The 19,192-nt window shown below is 39.1% G+C and overlaps 1 non-coding gene across 1 annotated transcript; it reads left to right on the top strand.

The window, feature by feature from the left end:
• The first annotated feature begins 16,662 nt into the window (after positions 1-16,662).
• On the top strand, positions 16,663-16,769 carry LOC111911765 (small nucleolar RNA R71). The gene has a single exon (XR_002856963.1). It is a non-coding gene; the product is annotated as a small nucleolar RNA R71 (small nucleolar RNA).
• Positions 16,770-19,192: the final 2,423 nt, after the last annotated feature.

Raw genomic sequence — 19,192 nt, 5'->3', positions numbered from 1 at the left:
CTTTCCATTTAGCAGCCTCAGGGTCTGCCATGGCTTCCGTGTAGCTATTAGGCTCATCCAGATTTACCAGTGTGTTATCACTGATAAGTGTTTCACCTTCTGCAGTAATATGGAAACCATAATAATGCTCAGGTGCAATCCTAACTCTGGTGGAACGTGTCAGAGGTACAAATTCTTCAGTCGGCTCAACAGGAGTTTCCTCCTTAGGTTAAGGGTTATGGGTTGAGGTTCCTTCACCACTTGACTCTAGAATTTCCTCAAGGTCAATTTGCCTCCCACTGTCTCCTGGGCTTATGAATTCTCTCTCTCTCAAAAGAATCCTCTTCTTGCTACAAAAACCACATTATCATTGGGTTTGTAGAAGATGTAACCAAAGGATTTATGTGGGTAGCCAATGAAAATACACCTCTCGCTTCAGGGTTCGAGCTTATTGTGAGTCTCGCGTCTTACGAAAGCCTCATAACCCCAAATCTTGATGTGGTCTAGATTGGGAACTTTTCAAGTCCACACCTCGTGAGGTGTTTTGGCAACCTTCTTTGTAGGGACTATATTAAGGATATGGGTGGCAGTCTCTTAGCATACCCCCAAAATGAGATTGGTAGTGAAGCTCGACTCATCATGGAACGAACCATGTCCAACAAGGTCCGATTGCGCATCCCAGCTACACCATTTAACTGAGGTGTCCTAGGAGGTGTTAATTGTGAGATAATCCCACATTCGTTGAGATAGTCGAGAAACTCTTAACTAAGATACTCACCATCTCGATCGGATCGAAGCATCTTAATGTTCCTGACCAACTGATTCTCCACTTCTTGCTTAAACTCTTTGAACTTTCAAAGGTTTCTGACTTATGTTTGATTAAGTAGACATATCCATATCTACTAAAATCATCATTAAAAGTCACATAGAAGCGATTAGCATCTCTTGTGGCGATTTTGAATGGTCCACACACATCTGTGTGTATGAGGTCCAACAAACCTTCACCCCTAGCACAAGTGCCAGTAAAAGGTGACTTTGTCATTTTACCAATCAAACAAGATTCACAACTATCATCCGACTTTAGGTCAAATGACTCCAAGACTCCATCCTTTTGGAGTTGGCTTATGCGTTTCTTGCTTACATGTCCAAGACGACAATGCCATAAAGATGCTATATCTAAGCTAGTGGAAGAGTCAATACACAATACATTATTTCCTAGATTATCCATAACAAATACAGTTTCATACACACCATCACAAGGTAATGCTTTAAAATAAACAACATTATTAAAGAAAGCATCAATACCACCATTATTATTATCAAAATAAAAGGTAAAACCTTGTTTATACAATGAATGAAAGGAAATAACATTTCTTGTCAATTCTGGCGAATAATAACATTTATTCAAATCTAATGTAAACCCACTATTTAGCACTACGGAATAAACTCTTATCTTGGTGACAGGCGAAGCTTTCCTGTTCCCATGATCAAGTTTATCTTTCCCTGCTCCACATTCTCACTTCTTCTTAGTCCCTGCACATCAGATAATATGTGAATACTACAACCTGTATCAAGGACCCAAGACTTAGAATGAGGTGAGTTATTAGACAAGATAGTGTATATACCTGCATGGTTGGGTTTTACTTTCCCATCCTTCAAATCTTGCTGGTACTTTGGACAGTTTTGCTTCTAGTGTGATTTTTCATGGCAATAGAAGCATTCAGCCTCATTAGGGTTAGCAGAAGGAGTGCCAAAACATTTCTTGGTTTTGCTTGAAGAGGAGCCTTCAAGGGTCTTACCCTTGGTACCCTTAGAAGGGTTCTTTCTCTTCTTCCCTTTGCCATGCCCGATTTCCAAGACATTCGCCGCAGTTGGAGTTGGAGTAGGAGTAGTAACAATCGACCTACCCTTTAGACCACTTTCGGAAGTCTTCAAGAGTCCTTGAAGTTTGTTGAGGGTGACTTCTTCCTTTTTCATGTGATATGTCATGTGGAATTGATCATAACACGATGGTAAGGAGTGCAAAATGATGTCTATTGCTAACTCCTCGAGGAAGTTCACATTCAGCTTTAGTAGACGGTCCACATACCTTTGCATTTTCTGCATGTGGCCCGTGATGGGTTCACCATCCTTCATTCGGGCTGTTATCATGGACGAGATTATTTCATATCGCTCTTGACGAGCACTTTGATGGTAGCGGTCCATCAAGTCCTGGTGCATCTCAAAAGGAGAATAGTCCTCATAGGACTTTTGGAGCTCGGCTGTCATGGTGGCCATCATGATGCATGCCACTTTTGTAGCATCTCTTTCATGTACCTCATATTCAGCAAGCTCTTCAGGAGTAGCAGTTTGCTCAGGTACCTTCAGCTCCTTGTCGAGAACATATTTTTTTTCTCATACCGAGTCACCATCCTGATGTTTCTGATCCAATTTGTAAAGTTGGGTCCATCCAAGATGACTCTCCTACAAAGATTCATGAGAGAGAAGGAGCCAGTAGGGTTTGAGCCAGAAGCATTGTTATTGGAAGACATCTGAAAAGAAGAGGGAATAGATTAGATTAGATATAGAGATAGTCCTTAATAAAACAGGCATATGTAATATTAAGGCTAGGACCCAACACAATATTTTATAACTTAGAAGAGGGATGTCGTAATCTAAGCTATAAGATATTTGAAGATAGGTGAATGAGGATTCGCCAATTTCCACCATGAAAAACGAAATATTTAATTAGGTTTTAATTGGTTTAGAAACTCCTAGATTCTTTAAGATTCATTGAACTTTTCCAATGGCATGTTTCAATCTCGAGTGTGCCCTTCAAGTTTTGTGTCTGGGATGCCGAGGATCACAAAAAAAGGTGCGAAGTAACCATGTAAATTACTTGGTAGCCTTAATGTATTAACCCTCAATCGATGTGCCGGTTAACCACACACGCTCCATCAATACTATGATAAACATTAAGTCACCCTTTTCTTACCTTGACAAGTACAAGTTAGTGTGCCGGTTAACCACACACGCTCCACTAACGACTTAATCAAAGTGCAAAGTGTAATTTCATGGATTAGCACCTTATTCACATTTCCCTAAAGTAACTAAGATTGGGAATTTAATAAGGTTTAGTTACTTTAGTATATTCATCATACTTAAATGAGAATTATAGTCATTGTCCTACCTTTTCGGCTAACACCCGCCACCGATCAAGGAAGAGGTGTGTGAGAATGGACACCCATTAAGTTTCCATTTTATAGGCAACAACCTTATACCCCCCATATAGACCGACTTCATGAAAGAGGCCTACTAATGGTAAGACAACTTTGTTCTTATACATATATATATATATATATATATATATATATATATATATATATATATATATATATATATATATATATATATATATATTATTAACTTATAATATTATAAAGTATAAGGGTTAAATTTTAATAATTAAAATTCTAAGGGTTGGAACTAAAGTTTTAATTATGACTTTACTTGTTCCAAAACTTGAGGGCAAGTTTTGTAAACTTTCAAAACTTTACATTTCTCATAACTTATGAGTTATTTGAGTATTAAAATGAAGGCTCTTCATTTTTATAACTCATGTGTTCTTATAATGGTTTTTTGAATTAAAGTGTGACCTTTGGTTTTCCATAACTTGAGGACAAGTTATGGACTCCATTAAAACACATAATGATCAAGAATTAAACTACCAAGGAGGTTACAAACAATTCCTATGATCATCTAATCTAATAAGCTCAAGAACATGATTATCAATAATTTCAAGAATCATAAATAACTTATATAGAACTTGTAATGTTTTATAATAGCCATTGTAAATGGATTAGAATAAACACTACACCATCTAAAACAAGTTTTATAACACCAAAACAGTTTGGGGTAATGTTTCTAGTCCATTTCCAGCAGCAAAACTCGAAAAACTGGACACTACAGCCTCTACTCGTCGAGTGCATGAGCAGACTCGACGAGTAGCATGCATTTCCTCATGGACTCGTCGAGTCCCCCCATGGACTCGGCGAGTTCATACATGCAATGAACAAAAACTTGGATTTTCAAGTAATTTGCATCAAGTATCAAGTAAATAAGCCTAGGCTTTGATACCACTGATGGGTTTTGAGCATTCTAACACTCATATGGTGTACATGCAACCCTAGAAACCTTAGATCTATGTTTGACTAAGATACATGCAAATAATTATTTTTCCAAGGTTCTTATCCTAACTAGCATGGCATGGGGTACTAGAATCAAATAAAGCTAGTAGAATTACTTACCTTGTAGTAGTAGTAGTAGTTGATTGCTTGGAGTTTGAGAGCCTAGCACCAATAGTGTGGATGCCTCAAATGGAAGTCACAAATCACCACAAACTTGGAAACTTGAGAGAATAGTCACAACCTTTCTTGAAATCGGCCCTCTTAGTATACTCACCACAACTAGTGTGATTTCAAGAACTAAAGCCCCCTTTATATAGTGTGGTGGATTAGGGTTACATCCATGTAAACCCTAATACCCATGTCTTTTCATTTCCATGAGATCCATGGGTTAAAGCTCCATGGAGTATCCATGGACTTTCCATGCAAGCCTAGCCCATTCCAAATAAGCATTAGCCCACACTATATAAATACAAGAGCCCATATTTAATTAGTCATACTTTTGATCTCTAAATTAATTCTAGATTAATTATAGATCAACACTAATTAAATAATATGATTTTATATTAATTTATTCGAACTTATAATATATTAATAAATCATAACTTATACTATTCTCAAAAGATTATCCATAAATTGTTCGGGTGAAGTGCAACCCAAATGGACCATGCCGGGTCGGGTCAAGTACATACCAAATATAGTTATGGGCTTAGACACTATATCCAACACTTACTACAACCGATACTTTCTATGGTCGATGGATCACATAGATCGATGTGTAGAAGCTCAAGAGGTTCGATGATCTTTGTGTTAACACGTGTGGGGATGACTCTTCCACCTTTTCTTTTCCATTTTGCATGCAGCACATAAATGTTCCTTTTCAAACTTCAAAAGTGGCAGTCCTCGCACATGATCACCAAGAACTAGCTTGTTGATGTCTTTAAAGTTAAGGTGCGAGAGTCTTTGATGCCATAGCAAGCTTTCATCAGAATGAGCTTTCGTTAGAAGACATACAGCAGGCTTCCTTCGTAATGGGTTTAGATTTAATGGATACATTTCACCTTTGCGCTGAGACTTCAACAGTCTGCCTTAGTTTTCTTTTCAATGATCTCGGATCCATCATCATCAAATGAGACCTTCAGGCCATTCCTTACAACCAATTGTGAGACACTTATGAGATTGTGTTGCAATCCTTCCACGTAGGCCACCTTTCGAATGGAAAAATCTCCATTCGTTATCATTCCATAGCCTTTTATTGTGCCATATGATTTGTTTCCATAATTGATACATCCATCATCTTTTAGAGCCTGAAACTCCCATAGCTCTTCCCGTCTTCCTGTCATGTGACGCGAGCAGCCACTATCGATATATCATTCATCGTCGAACTGCTCGTCACTGATAACATGCAAAAATCAAGCAGATTTAGGAACCCAAAGTTGATTGGGTCCACATGATCCTTTTTACAGAACATGGAATAGCAATAGAAAGATCAACCAAATATGTTCGTTTTATTAAAGTGGTTTCGTCTTTCCTTTTGATGGTGAAAACCTTAATTTTGTTAGATTTCGTTTTGTTTGAATCAGGTTGTAATTTTATTTTGAATCTTAACAAACTTGTTCTCTTGTTTCCTCGGGTTAGCAGACTTCTTCTTCGTTTGCGTTTCGTATTCTGATACGAGCTTTCCTTTTCCCTTGACATCCTTGTTAGGATTTTGCTTTGGTTGAGAATAAGGTGGATGGGATTTAGGACCGAAACTAGTCTTTCAGTTCTTGTCACTGCTAGATTTGGGACTGAAACTGCTTCTTCGGTTCGTCTGACTGCAAGATTGGTAGTAAGTGCACTAACCTGAGTTTGTCTGTGAGCTAACTTTTGCTTCTGAATTAGACACCTTTTCTTTACGAACATAATTGGAGTTTTGGGATTGCCAAAACTGCTTCCTTTCATTGAGATTCTTTTGATATCTCCTGTTTCGCTGGCGTTTTTGTTCAGCAAGCTGCGTTTGAGACTTGTGAATGTTTACTGTCGGCTTCGGTCTCTCAGCATGAGTCTCACTCTTCAATGAAGAGGTGTCGCTTGCCGCCTTCGCAGGTTCACTTGGAATCTATTTAGTACCACTTGTACTTGGTACATCAAAGCTTGTTGGCTTGTTGAGTGGTTCTGCCACGTATCTGCCTTTGACTCTCCATGAAGTTCTTTCCGATAAACCGATAGTTTCGTTTGTATTGTTAATTGGAGCAGACCAAAAATAATTATCATAGTCGCCTGCGTTTTCTTCGTTTACTATGGTTGTAAGTTCAGCTGTGTGTTTTTGAATAACTCCTGTTGTGGTGTATACCTGATTTGGTACTATTTGTACCTTTTGATATTCCATAGCCTTCTGTTTCAGAACTTTGGATTTATCTAGGGATATCCGAGGGAATTCAACTGAATTTTCAGATATAAGACCTTTGGTAGGTTCGGTTTCGCTTTTGACAAATTTTGAACAGTCAATTTCATCCGCTATAGATATTTCCCTCATATCACTGTCCTCGTCAAATTCAGAGGTGTTTTCCACATTTTTCTTGTTTTCTGAACTCAACTTGGTACTCAATGACTTAAATTTTTGCATGGTTTCTGATGTGTGTAAAATGCACTTGTTTTATCCCTATTTTTAATTAATAAATTTAACACACAAAGGCAGTGAACCTGTCTTTTAGTGGTATAGATTAGTAAGTAAGGTGTCGAACTCAGGGAACGGGAAATTAAAATAATAACTAATTTTGACTAAACAACTAATAAAAGTAAAAAGGGTTTTCTTCTAGTTTTGCAAGACTAGAAACTTAGGCACACTAAATTAACTAAATAACTAAAGCAACAACTATTCACCAAGTTTGATAAAGATGTTTCTATTTAGGTTCAACCAATTCACTCCTATGGTTATTTGTATTTATGATAGATTAATTGCTATTGGTTACCAATTATAATGGTTAGGTTCATGTTCATTACTCCTAACCCTTAGACAATTAACTAATTTAAGCGGTGATCAAGTGTTTAAACTAATTAATTCCCTAGATTAATGGTTTGGATTAAATAAGATTTGTAATGGTCCATTAAGTTATTAATTCAATTAACCTCTTGTTTGATGGTTTCTCAAACAAGCTCACACATTAATCTTCCTATTGTCTTATTAATCTTAGTTTCATAATCATTACTTCTAAGCATATGGTTTAGTGTTCACATAGACATATGAGGTTAACAACTAAGAGATGTTCATGCAGCCTAATTGTCTTCCAATTAACAGAAAATAGTAGTGATTAATGCATAAGGTTCTTTAACAAACTTAATTTAATAAATCACCAATAAACAATCAAACAAAAACTAATAATTAAACCATAGGAGTTCCTTGGTATTCCCCAAACAGAAACAAAAACGAATTTAGTTCATAGTTGCAGTAGAAACAAACATAAAAACAAGGTTTTCTAAATCAAACATATTCAATTCTTAAATCTAAGTGGTAGGATTAACCTAATTGCTTGAATTCTTCAAAAGATTGAAGCTTAGGGTTCCTCAGCGTCCTTTAGGGCTCTTAATCTCAGCTTGACCTTTAAAAATCGCCAGGGATGTCGTCCCATTCGATAAAGATTCGGTTTTTATAGATATCTCAAAACAAGGTGTACTCGGCGAGTAACAGGACCAACTCGCCAAGTAGGTGCATAGTTATCCATCTTGAATAAGGAATCGTAGCTATCTTCTGGAACATCCTCATGTACTCGCCGAGTAGAGTCGTCTACTCGCCGAGTAGATGGTCTTTTGTCTCTTATTTTCATTCTTTGATCTTGAATTGCTTCTCCTTGCTTCCTTTTACTTCCAAGCATATGTTCTGGACTGAAAACAAAATTTAAAACATTTTAAGTACCTTTTGTCCACATTATTCACATAATTAATTAAAAATGATTAAGAATATGTACTAAATAATTAACTAATTATGCACATATCAAAATACCCCACACTTGACTTTTGCTTGCCCCCAAGCGAAACTAAATTTTAAGCATATTAGAATCATATATAATAACTCCAATCTAACCCAGCCATTATGCCAAGACCGCAACGCATGCATTTGTGTCTAAAATTTTCCTAAAAACCCCCCATACTTCAAATACTCACAATCCTCATAAACATTAGCCCACTCACCCCGAACTATGCTCATTTTATGCAACCCTCCGAATCCATCCGCAGAAAACCTCCTAACCTCAAGGTATTTTTAATAGAGCAACCCAAGCATACATAATGTAGAATTACAACTTTTTGATACCACTATGGAGCTTTCTTTTGAATTCATCTCTTCTTTGATATTTGACCCTTGATTTCTTGAATTCACCACTTTGTATTGATTGATTTTTGGTATCTTCAACTTTTTGGATTTCTTGGAATTTTGATCTTTAGATCTTCACTTTATTTGCTCCAAAATTCTTACAACTTTTCTAGTAATTCTCTCTTTTTTTTACATGTATTCCTCACTTTTTTCACTCAAATCCCTACATGCTTAAGCAAGGGCGCTCAATCTCAACCTTTATTGGCTAATGATAACAATTTTCCTGGATACATTTCAGGTTTAGGCTGCTAAACATATTGCATCCCTCAGGCTGAGCAAGGTCGTGTTTTTGTCTCATGATTTCACTGAAATAAGGAAGCCACAAATGCACTAGAACATATATAGGCTCAACTAAACATTTGGGTTTTCATGCAATTATCAACATAATTCTAACAAGGAATCCTAATTTTTCTTTTACCAAAATTTCCTAAATTAAATCCCTAAGTCATATTTTTGGTATGCAAAAATTTTTTAAAATTATCCTAAATTAAGATTCTAAATTTTATAATATGTGACTAACCCCCTACCCCACACTTATTTTATGCAATGCCCTCATTGCATATTATGCAAAATAAAAATGCAAATATAGAGAGAATTGGAACAAACTCCCCTGGGGTAGCAGTCGATAGGTTGCCACTCTCCTCTTCAGCTCCTTCTTCAATTGGCTTTAGCCATAGGAACAGCTCATCCATGGCACGGGTGTCACGCGTCTCGTGTGGTTGACAGCTCGAAAATTCCACGGAACAAGGTCGTTAAAAAGTCTCCAGTAGTAATCCCTCACAAAGAGTGTATGAATGTCGCAGTGAAAATGGTCAAAGCAATTCTGAAATTCCAAAAGTAGCAGGCTACTCGGCGAGTAGGCTCGTGGACTCGGCGAGTAGGCCTTGATGCAAAATAAGATCGTGTAATATCGCATGTACTCGCCGAGTAGAGTTTGTGCACTCGGCGAGTAGTAAGTGTTTTTCCAAAGTTGTTCTAGTCGCTGCTTCTCTCGACTTTGGTGTTGAAATCAGAAATGTAAATTGACCCTCTCTCGAATTCCTTCAGCAGAAACACTCCCTATGACCATCGACCCTTACGGAATCAATCCTAAGGACAAGACTCCATAATTGCTTAAAAATCTTTCATTCCTTTCTTGACCCTTACTAGTTAGTATGCTTCCCTATCTTCAATCCCTGAAAAAAAAAACTAACAGTGACACTAATAATCCAACCACCATAAAACAAAATCCAAAGTGTTTAACAATTGTCTTAGAACAAAACATCATAAGCATAAAAAAAAAACAAAACAATTTCTTCAATCTTCATCATCCATTCCAGCTCCTCCTGCTCCACTTCCTCCCTCTCCATCTCTTCTTCGCATCCTCTCATCCCAATTCATGATATAGGGATAGCCGGGTCCAGGTCTCGGGGCAATTTGCATTTGTTGAAAGAGGTACTCGAAAGATTGATTAGTGTAGTTTACCCCCCCGCCCAATATCATCCAAGTAGCGTCGATACTCTACTTGGTTCCAACCATCATTATCCTCCACCGGAATAACCGGTGGATCCTCCCGCACCCGTTCGCTCCTTTGTCGAACCCGCCTTCCCGGCTCCTCGGGGACCGCCGGCTCATCTTCATGTGGAATAGTGAAGGAATCACCAAACTTTTCAACTATCCGTGCCCTCCTATAAAGTGCAGTGTTGAATGGTGTAGGGTGGAGAACCGTTAGTGCTTGAGCTTGTGGCAAATCCAAGATCCCAAATGATTTGGCAAGTCGGGTAATAAACATGCCTCCATTTATCTTTGAATTGATCTTCTCTTTGACCGCCCCCTCAGCAAGAAATTTGGCAATGCAGTAAGGAAGGTTGCAAAAAATGTCCGGAGTGATGATGCTCCACAAGTAGAAGATGTCAAGGGTGGGGACTTTGTCCCCATCCTTCCGCATGTTTATCGTACTAGCCACAAACCGGTGAATGAGTCGGTGGATCGGAGAACGAATGTGACCTTCTTGCGCGGTGGAGGGAATGTAGACTCGGTTGGCAATTGTGTTCCACCATGTAGACGCCACTACCTCCTCGGGAAGTTCTGTGCAACAATTTTCCAAGAAGGCTTCAAAATAGTCCGTCATCACCATGTCTTGATCATAAACACCCAACCTCCATGAGAACTCCACCATGCTGCATTGTCGCAGCTCCCCGCCCAAAGAGAAAGAGATTGTGTTAGGATTATAGAACTCACTACCACCTCGAAATGAGATGGTAGCAAAGAATTCCCAGCACAACTCACCGTAAACCGGCTCTTGGATTTTAAATAACTGCAACCAACCATCACAAGTGATGTTGGCATACCCCAAATTGCAATCCTTTACCAAGTACGGGGTGAGTTCTTCTTCCAAACCAACATTTCCCATCCATCCCCAATCCACTGCATTTGGAAGTGTGAATTTCCTTCTGCCTAAGTACCTCCAGTCTGTTTAGAGCTCTTGTTTTTGATGATTTGGACGTAATTTGTTGAGAAGATAGCCATGGCATATCACCATGGCTTCCCCCTCACGAAGATTGACCCCTTCTTGCCATGCTACCTGTATACACATATCAAGAACACAGCAACAAACAACACCCAGTAATTAAAAACAAAAAATATTGGGTCTGACTGTGACCTACTCGCCGAGTACACGACTCTACTCGGCGAGTAGTATGAACACCATGACAGATCGAGTGCCGGATCTGTGTAAACTGTCCAAAGGTCCAAATTTTTCATAGGGTTTTGTTGTAATTACTTATCTAACCATAAATCTTGAAGAAAATACTCCTAACAATATCTAATTCGTGATTAAATCAAAACCCTAGAAGTTGAGGAAAACTCCCCAAATCCGAAATTACTTCAAATCTGGACAGATCTGTGATAAAAATCAAACCTTTCATGAATTTAAAGGTTAAAGATGTTACCTTCTTGCTTGAATAGTGAGAATTTAGTAGAAAATTGAATAAATCTTGAAAGCAACTTGAAAGATGGCTGAGAGGATAGTGCACGGCGAGTAATGGGATGAAATGGTGAAAAACTTTTTACAGATTATATTTCACTTGTTTTAAACTGGCTACTCGCCGAGTAGAACGGGTCTACTCGCCGAGTAGATGTCACAGATTGAAGAATTTTGTGTATTTAGAAAAATTAGTGTATTAATTCATGTTTTTACACCATCCACCCCACACTCTAATCATGGCTTGTCCTCAAGCAGTTATTGGCATAAAAGTAGATGAAGAAGAATGAAAAAAATGTGAAAATAAAGAAAAGGAAAGAAAATGCAAACTTGAGACTCGGGTTGCCTCCCGAGAAGCGCTTCTTTTTATGGAGTTGTTAGCTGGACTCCTCCCCTTCTACGTAGTTGCAATACCGCCCAGCAGCAACTCTTCCAATCCTTCATTCCGGGGGACTCCTTCTTCATAGTTTTTTACTCTATGACCATTGACTTTGAAAGGCGTGCCGTCTCTTGATAACAACTCTATAGCCCCATGTGGAAACACCGTCTTGACCAGAAAAGGACCATCCCACCTTGATTTGAGTTTGCTCGAGAAAAGTTTTAATCGTGAATTGAAAAGCAACACTTTTTGGCCTTCATGGATTTCTTTATTCTTGATCCTTTTATCATGCCATTTCTTGGTCTTTTCTTTATAAAGCCAAGAACTATAGTATGCATCATTCCTTAGCTCTTCAAGGGCATTCATTTGCATCAAACGGTTGCTCTTTAGTTCTTCCATGTCGAAGTTGCACCTTTTTAAAGCCCAATACGCCTTATGCTCGATCTCGACCGGTAAATGGCATTGTTTTCCATAAACTAACCTATATGGTGTAGTACCAATAGGTGTTTTGAAAGCTGTACGAAAGGCCCATAATGCATCATCTAGCTTATCCGACCATTACTTGCGGTTGCTTCCCACCGATTTTTCTAAAATTCGCTTCAAGGCTCGATTGGTCACTTCGGTTTGTCCACTAGTTTGTGGATGATATGATGTGGAGAACTTATGGGTAACCCCATATTTCTTTAGCACTTTTTCCAATTGATCATTGGCAAAATGTGTGCCTCGGTCACTAATAAGGGCTTTCGGGACTCCAAATCGTGAAAATAGTTTCTTTAAAAATCGTACTACCACCCGTCCGTCATTTGTTGGTAATGCTTGTGCTTCCGCCCACTTAGATACATAATCGACCGCTACCAGTATGTACTTGTTCCCTTTGGACATGGGAAAAGGTCCCATGAAGTCAATGCCCCACACATCAAACACCTCGCACACTTGGATACTATGTTGTGGCATTTCATTTCGAGATGAAAGATTTCCCACTCTTTGACAAGCATCACATTCTTTGACAAATTGGGTTGCATCTTTAAAAATTGTTGGCCAATAAAACCCAATGTCTAAGATCTTCTTCGCCGTGTAGTGTGCTCCATGATGTCCTCCCGTGGGCCCGCTATGGCAATGTTCTAGTATTCTCCGGCTTTCCTTCCCGAACACACATCTTCGTATGATACCATCCGCACAGCTTCGGAAGAGGTATGGGTCGTCCCAATAGTAATATTTGATTTCCGCAAAGAATTTCTTCTTTTGTTGACTGCTATAGTCCTTCGAGATGTAATTTGTAGCTAAATAGTTAGCTATGTCTGCGAACCATGGCTCTTCTCCCACTGACACCATGATGTACTCGTCTGGGAAGTCGTCTCCTACGATATCTTCTTGCAATTGCGGGTTCTCAAGTCTTGACAAGTGGTCGGCTGCCACATTCTCCATTCCCTTCTTGTCTCGTATCTCTATGTCAAATTCTTGAAGAAGCAACACCCATCGTATTAGTCTTGGCTTGGCATCCTGTTTGGAAAACAAATACTTGACAGCCGAGTGGTCAGTAAAAACAGTAGTTTTTGATAGAACCAAATAAGGGCGGAATTTGTCAAAGGCATACACCACAGCTAGTAATTCTTTTTCCGTGGTGGTGTAATTTTCTTGGGCTGGGTTTAGGGTCTTGCTAGCATAATATATGGGTTGAAAGTGCTTATCAACCCTTTGACCAAGGACAGCTCCTAATGCATAGTCACTAGCATCACACATAATCTCAAAAGGTAAGTTCCAATTTGGTGCAACAATGATCGGGGCATTAGTTAGTTTTTCCTTTAAAATTTCAAATGCCTCTAAACACTCTTTAGTGAAATTAAATGGTGCATCTTTTAGTAGTAGTTGTGTTAGAGGTTTAGTTATTTTGGAAAAATCTTTTATGAAACGCCGGTAAAAACCCGCGTGTCCTAGAAAACTCCTAATGCCCTTCACATTGGTTGGTGGGGGTAATTTGGCAATAGTGTCTATCTTTGCCCTATCCACTTCAATTCCCATTTTGGAAATCTTGTGGCCCAACACTATACCCTCCTTGACCATAAAATGGCATTTCTCCCAATTGAGTACCAAGTCGGTTTTTTCACACCTAGCAAGCATTAAGTCAAGATTAGTGAGATAATCATGGAAAGATGATCCAAAAACGGAAAAGTCGTCCATAAAAACTTCCATGAACTTTTCCACCATATCGTGGAACATAGCTGTCATGCACCTTTGAAAAGTCCCAGGTGCATTGCATAACCCAAAAGGCATGCGTCTATAAGCAAAAGTCCCACTTGGGCAAGTGAATGTGGTCTTTTCTTGGTCCATTGGGTCTATGGGTATTTGAAAATACCCTGAAAATCCATCTAGAAAACAATAATAGCTATGGCCTGATAATCTCTCAAGCATTTGATCAATAAAAGGTAAGGGGAAATGGTCTTTACGAGTGGCATCGTTTAGCTTTCGATAATCGATGCACACTCTCCAACCGGTTACCGTTCGTGTCGGAATTAGCTCGTTATTTTCATTGGTTATAACCGTCATCCCTCCTTTCTTGGGCACCACTTGGACCGGACTCACCCATGGACTGTCAGAAATGGAATATATAATTCCCGCATCTAAGAGCTTGACCACTTCCTTCTTGACTACTTCTTGCATATTCGGGTTCAGTCTTCTTTGGTGTTGTACAACCGGCTTTGCTCCTTCTTCCAGGTTGATCTTGTGGGAGCAATAGGATGGACTTATTCCCTTGATGTTGGTGATGCTCCATGCTATGGCCCGTTTCCGCCTCTTTAATACTTGCACGAGTTCTTCTTTTTCAGAATTGGTCAGGTCAGAGGCTATAATTACTGGCTTTTGGTTGCCTTCTTCGAGAAAAGCATACTCCAAATGATCTGGTAAGGTTTTCAATTCCGAGTTTTGGCTCTGACTGTTGGACTCGCCGAGTGCAGGTAGGGTACTCGGCGAGTTTGTGGCTGCATTCACGAATTTTGAGTTTTCTTCAGATATACTCGGCGAGTAGATCGGCCCTACTCGGCGAGTAAGGCTGTCAGATTGCTTCATTAGTTCTTCATACTCCGCTTCTTCCAACAGTCTTTCAATTTCTAATAGATCTTTTTCTGGATCAAATGCTTCATCTAAAGCTGCAAACTTGTTGGAATCTTCAGGTATGTCTTCCTCCAATAGTTCATCAAGCATGTCGATTGAGAATGCCGTGTCGTCACTGCTCCTAGAATACTTCATAGCTTGGTCCACCCCGAATGTTACTGAATCGTCCCCGACCCGCAAGGTGAGCTTTGAGTCTCTCATGTCTACTATAGCGCTGGCCGTGTTGAGGAAGGGTCTTCCAAGGATGATTGGTACTTGTGGATCCGCCTCCATGTTTAGAATGATGAAATCAGCAGGAAAGACAAATTTATCCACTTTCACTAGCAAATCTTCGCATATGCCTCTTGGGAAGGTGACTGTCTTGTTCACCAAATGTATTGCCATGCGAATTGGCCTTGGCTCCGGGAGGTCCAGCTTCTTAAAGAATGAGTATGGCATAAGGTTCACACTTGCTCCAGAATCAGCTAAGGCATGAATGGCAGCCAAGTTACCAAATTGGCAAGGTAAAGTCAAGCCCCCTGGATCACCCTTCTTCTTTGGTAGCTTATTTAGCATCGCAGCGGAGCAGTTCTCATTAAGCACTACCTTCTTTACTTCTTCCATCTTTCTTCTATTGGTGAGGAGTTCCTTAAGGAACTTTGCATACTTGGGCATTTGCATGACGGCTTCAATGAACGGTATGTTGATTTGAAGAGTCTTGATGTGGTCTAGAAACTTTTGATATTCCTCTTCCTGCTTCTCTCTCTTGGCTCGGGCTGGGTATGGCATTGGAGGCTGATAAAGTTTTTCAGGAACTTGTGCGGTGGGTTTTTGAGATGTACTCGCCGAGTCCATGCGTGGTACTCGGCGAGTAGGACTGTCAGAGTGCAATTCTTGGTTTTCTGCTTGCTTTTCTGGCTCCTCCTTCTGTGATTTCTTGGATGAATCAGTCTGAATAGGTGCCAGGGGGGTGATTATCTTCCCACTTCTTGTTGTGACAATGTTTATTTGCGCGCCTCGTGGGTTATTTTCAGTTTTGCTAGGTAGTTCGCCCGGTGATCTTTGGTTGATTTGTTGAGCAAGTTGCCCAAGCTGTGTCTCTATATTGTGAATAGATGCTTGTTGGTTCCTTAGCATGGTCCTTGTTTCTTGAATTGCAGCATCATGGTAACTGTGTCTTTTTTCTGAAGCAGCTACAAATTTTGTGAGCATTTCTTCCAAGCTTGGCTTCTTTTCTTGCACTGGCTCCTCCTTTTGGTATAACCCTCTCCCTTTTTGCCTAAACCTTTCCTCCTTGGCTTTCTTGTACTCTTCATAACGGAGCCAATCTCTCTTTTGTTTTCTCCAGTCTTCATCATATCGGTCTCCACTTGAGTAACACACTTGTGCCTTCTTGTTTCCATTTTCATCTAAATCACAATCTCTAGTGAGGTGAGGCCCATTGCAGTTTTCACAACCCACCTGAATAGCATGGATTGTTTGATCCATTTTATCCATCCTCCTATCCATGGTTTTTAGCATAGCCATGACCGCAGATAAGTCTTCAGTAGCTGCATAAGCAGCTCCCCTAGTGACATCATGCCTAGGGTTGTGGTATTCTCTAGAATGTTTAGAAAATTCTTCAATCAATTCTTTGATCACCGGGGGTGGCTTCTTTGTGAGCGGGCCTTGCGAGTCTAGTAACTGCCTGGTTGTGACATTGACTCCATCATAGAAGATGGACACTTCTTGCTGGCTGTTAAGGTTATGGTGTGGGCAGTTTCTTAGTAAGCTCTTGTACCTTTCCCAAGCTTCATATAGAGACTCTCCAGCTTGTTGTTCAAAGTTAGCAATGGCCTTCTTCAACTTGGTTATCTTGGAAGGTGGGCAGAAGTGATCAATGAACTCTTCTTTCATCTTGGCCCAAGTGGTGACTGATCCGGGGGGAAGTGATGTAAGCCAGTCTTTTGCAGCACCCTTGAATGTCACTGGAAGCATACGAAGTAGCTGAGTCTCGCGAGGCACATTTGGAACATTGAAGTAATCAGCTACATCATTGACTTCATCCAAGTGTTTGTAGGCATCTTCATGGTCTTTTCCAAAAAAAGGTATTTCCTTAAGTAAAGCTAGGATATGACCCTTTAGCTCGAAGGTAGCAGTCGCGGGAATTGCGGGTTGCACAAGTCCCGGGCCAGTGTCGTCTCGCATCCTCTTCTTCCATTCTCCCATGGGGATTTCATCAATGTTAGCCATTGTGACAGCTAACTCTTCCTCGGATTCGGTTTCGTGCTCGTATGTCAGGTCCTCTTCTTCTTCGGTCTCGTACTCGATATCTTCCTTAGCCGGTTCGTCGATTACTAAGGAAGCGCTGGATGCTCCTGATTTGCTGCTCTTCTTTTTCCCAAAAACAGTCTTCAAATTGAACAAGGGTGATTTCTTTGGTGTACTTGAATTATCCACGTCCTTTCCCTTGTTTCTTTTCAATGCGGTTTCAGGATCTTCAAACGGGGGTACCAGCGGGGTGTTTGATCCTCTGGTCATGAAAGTCCTGAAATAAACAAAATAAAAGCGTAAAAAGAACAAAAAAAAATGTACTAAAAAAAATTAAAATTTACTGCTAAATAAACTGGTATTCGCCAAGTCGGTGCCGCACCACGCGAGTATCAGTGATATTTTGAAAAAAAAAATTCTAAATTTAATACTAAACTAAAACAGATGCTAAAACCTAATTAATAATTACTAAATTGCAATAAATGAACTTTATGCAAGTAAACTCACACAAAGGATCGAAAAAATTAGGAATTAGATTAATTATTTAGAACCGTTCCCCGGCAACGGCGCCAAAAACTTGATGTGTGTAAAATGCACTTGTTTTATCCCTACTTTTAATTAATAAATTTAACACACAAAGGCAGTGAACCTGTCTTTTAGTGGTATAGATTAGTAAGTAAGGTGTCGAACTCAGGGAACGGGAAATTAAACTAATAACTAATTTTGACTAAACAACTAATAAAAGTTAAAAGGGTTTTCTTCTAGTTTTGCAAGACTAGAAACTTAGGCACACTAAATTAACTAAATAACTAAAGCAACAACTATTCACCAAGTTTGATAAAGATGTTTCTATTTAGGTTCAACCAATTCACTCCTATGGTTATTTGTATTTATGATAGATTAATTGCTATTGGTTACCAATTATAATGGTTAGGTTCATGTTCATTACTCCTAACCCTTAGACAATTAACTAATTTAAGCGGTGATCAAGTGTTTAAACTAATTAATTCCCTAGATTAATGGTTTGGATTAAATAAGATTTGTAATGGTCCATTAAGTTATTAATTCAATTAACCTCTTGTTTGATGGTTTCTCAAACAAGCTCACACATTAATCTTCCTATTGTCTTATTAATCTTAGTTTCATAATCATTACTTCTAAGCATATGGTTTAGTGTTCACATAGACATATGAGGTTAACAACTAAGAGATGTTCATGCAGCCTAATTGTCTTCCAATTAACAGAAAATAGTAGTGATTAATGCATAAGGTTCTTTAACAAACTTAATTTAATAAATCACCAATAAACAATCAAACAAAAACTAATAATTAAACCATAGGAGCTCCTTGGTATTCCCCAAACAAAAACAAAAACGAATTTAGTTCATAGTTGCAGTAGAAATAAACATAAAAACAAGGTTTTCTAGATCAAACATATTCAATTCTTAAATCTAAGTGGTAGGATTAACCTAATTGCTTGAATTCTTCAAAAGATTGAAGCTTAGGGTTCCTCAGCGTCCTTTAGGGCTCTTAATTGCAGCTTGACCTTTAAAAATCGCCAGGGATATTGCCCCATTCGATAAAGATTCGGTTTTTATAGATATCTCAAAACAGGGTGTACTCGGCGAGTAACAGGACCAACTCACCGAGTAGGTGCATAGTTATCCGTCTTGAATAAGGAATCGTAGCTATCTTCTGGAACATCCTCGTGTACTCGCCGAGTAGAGTCGTCTACTCGCCGAGTAGATGGTCTTTTGTCTCTTATTTTCATTCTTTGATATTCAATTGCTTCTCCTTGCTTCCTTTTACTTCCAAGCATATCTTCTGGACTGAAAACAAAATTCAAAACATTTTAAGTACCTTTTGTCCACATTATTCACATAATTAATTAAAAATGATTAAGAATATGTACTAAATAATTAACTAATTATGCACATATCAGTTTCAGTCTTGATTTTTAATTTATCATTTTCGTCCAATAGGTTTTAAGCATGTCCTTATGGTCTTTGGACTTGATAAAGG

Source organism: Lactuca sativa, chromosome 5 (assembly GCF_002870075.4).
Source record: "Lactuca sativa cultivar Salinas chromosome 5, Lsat_Salinas_v11, whole genome shotgun sequence".
NCBI lineage: Eukaryota > Viridiplantae > Streptophyta > Magnoliopsida > Asterales > Asteraceae > Lactuca > Lactuca sativa.
The sequence above is the reverse complement of the archived record's forward strand: the minus strand, read 5'-3'. Positions and strand labels throughout refer to the sequence as shown.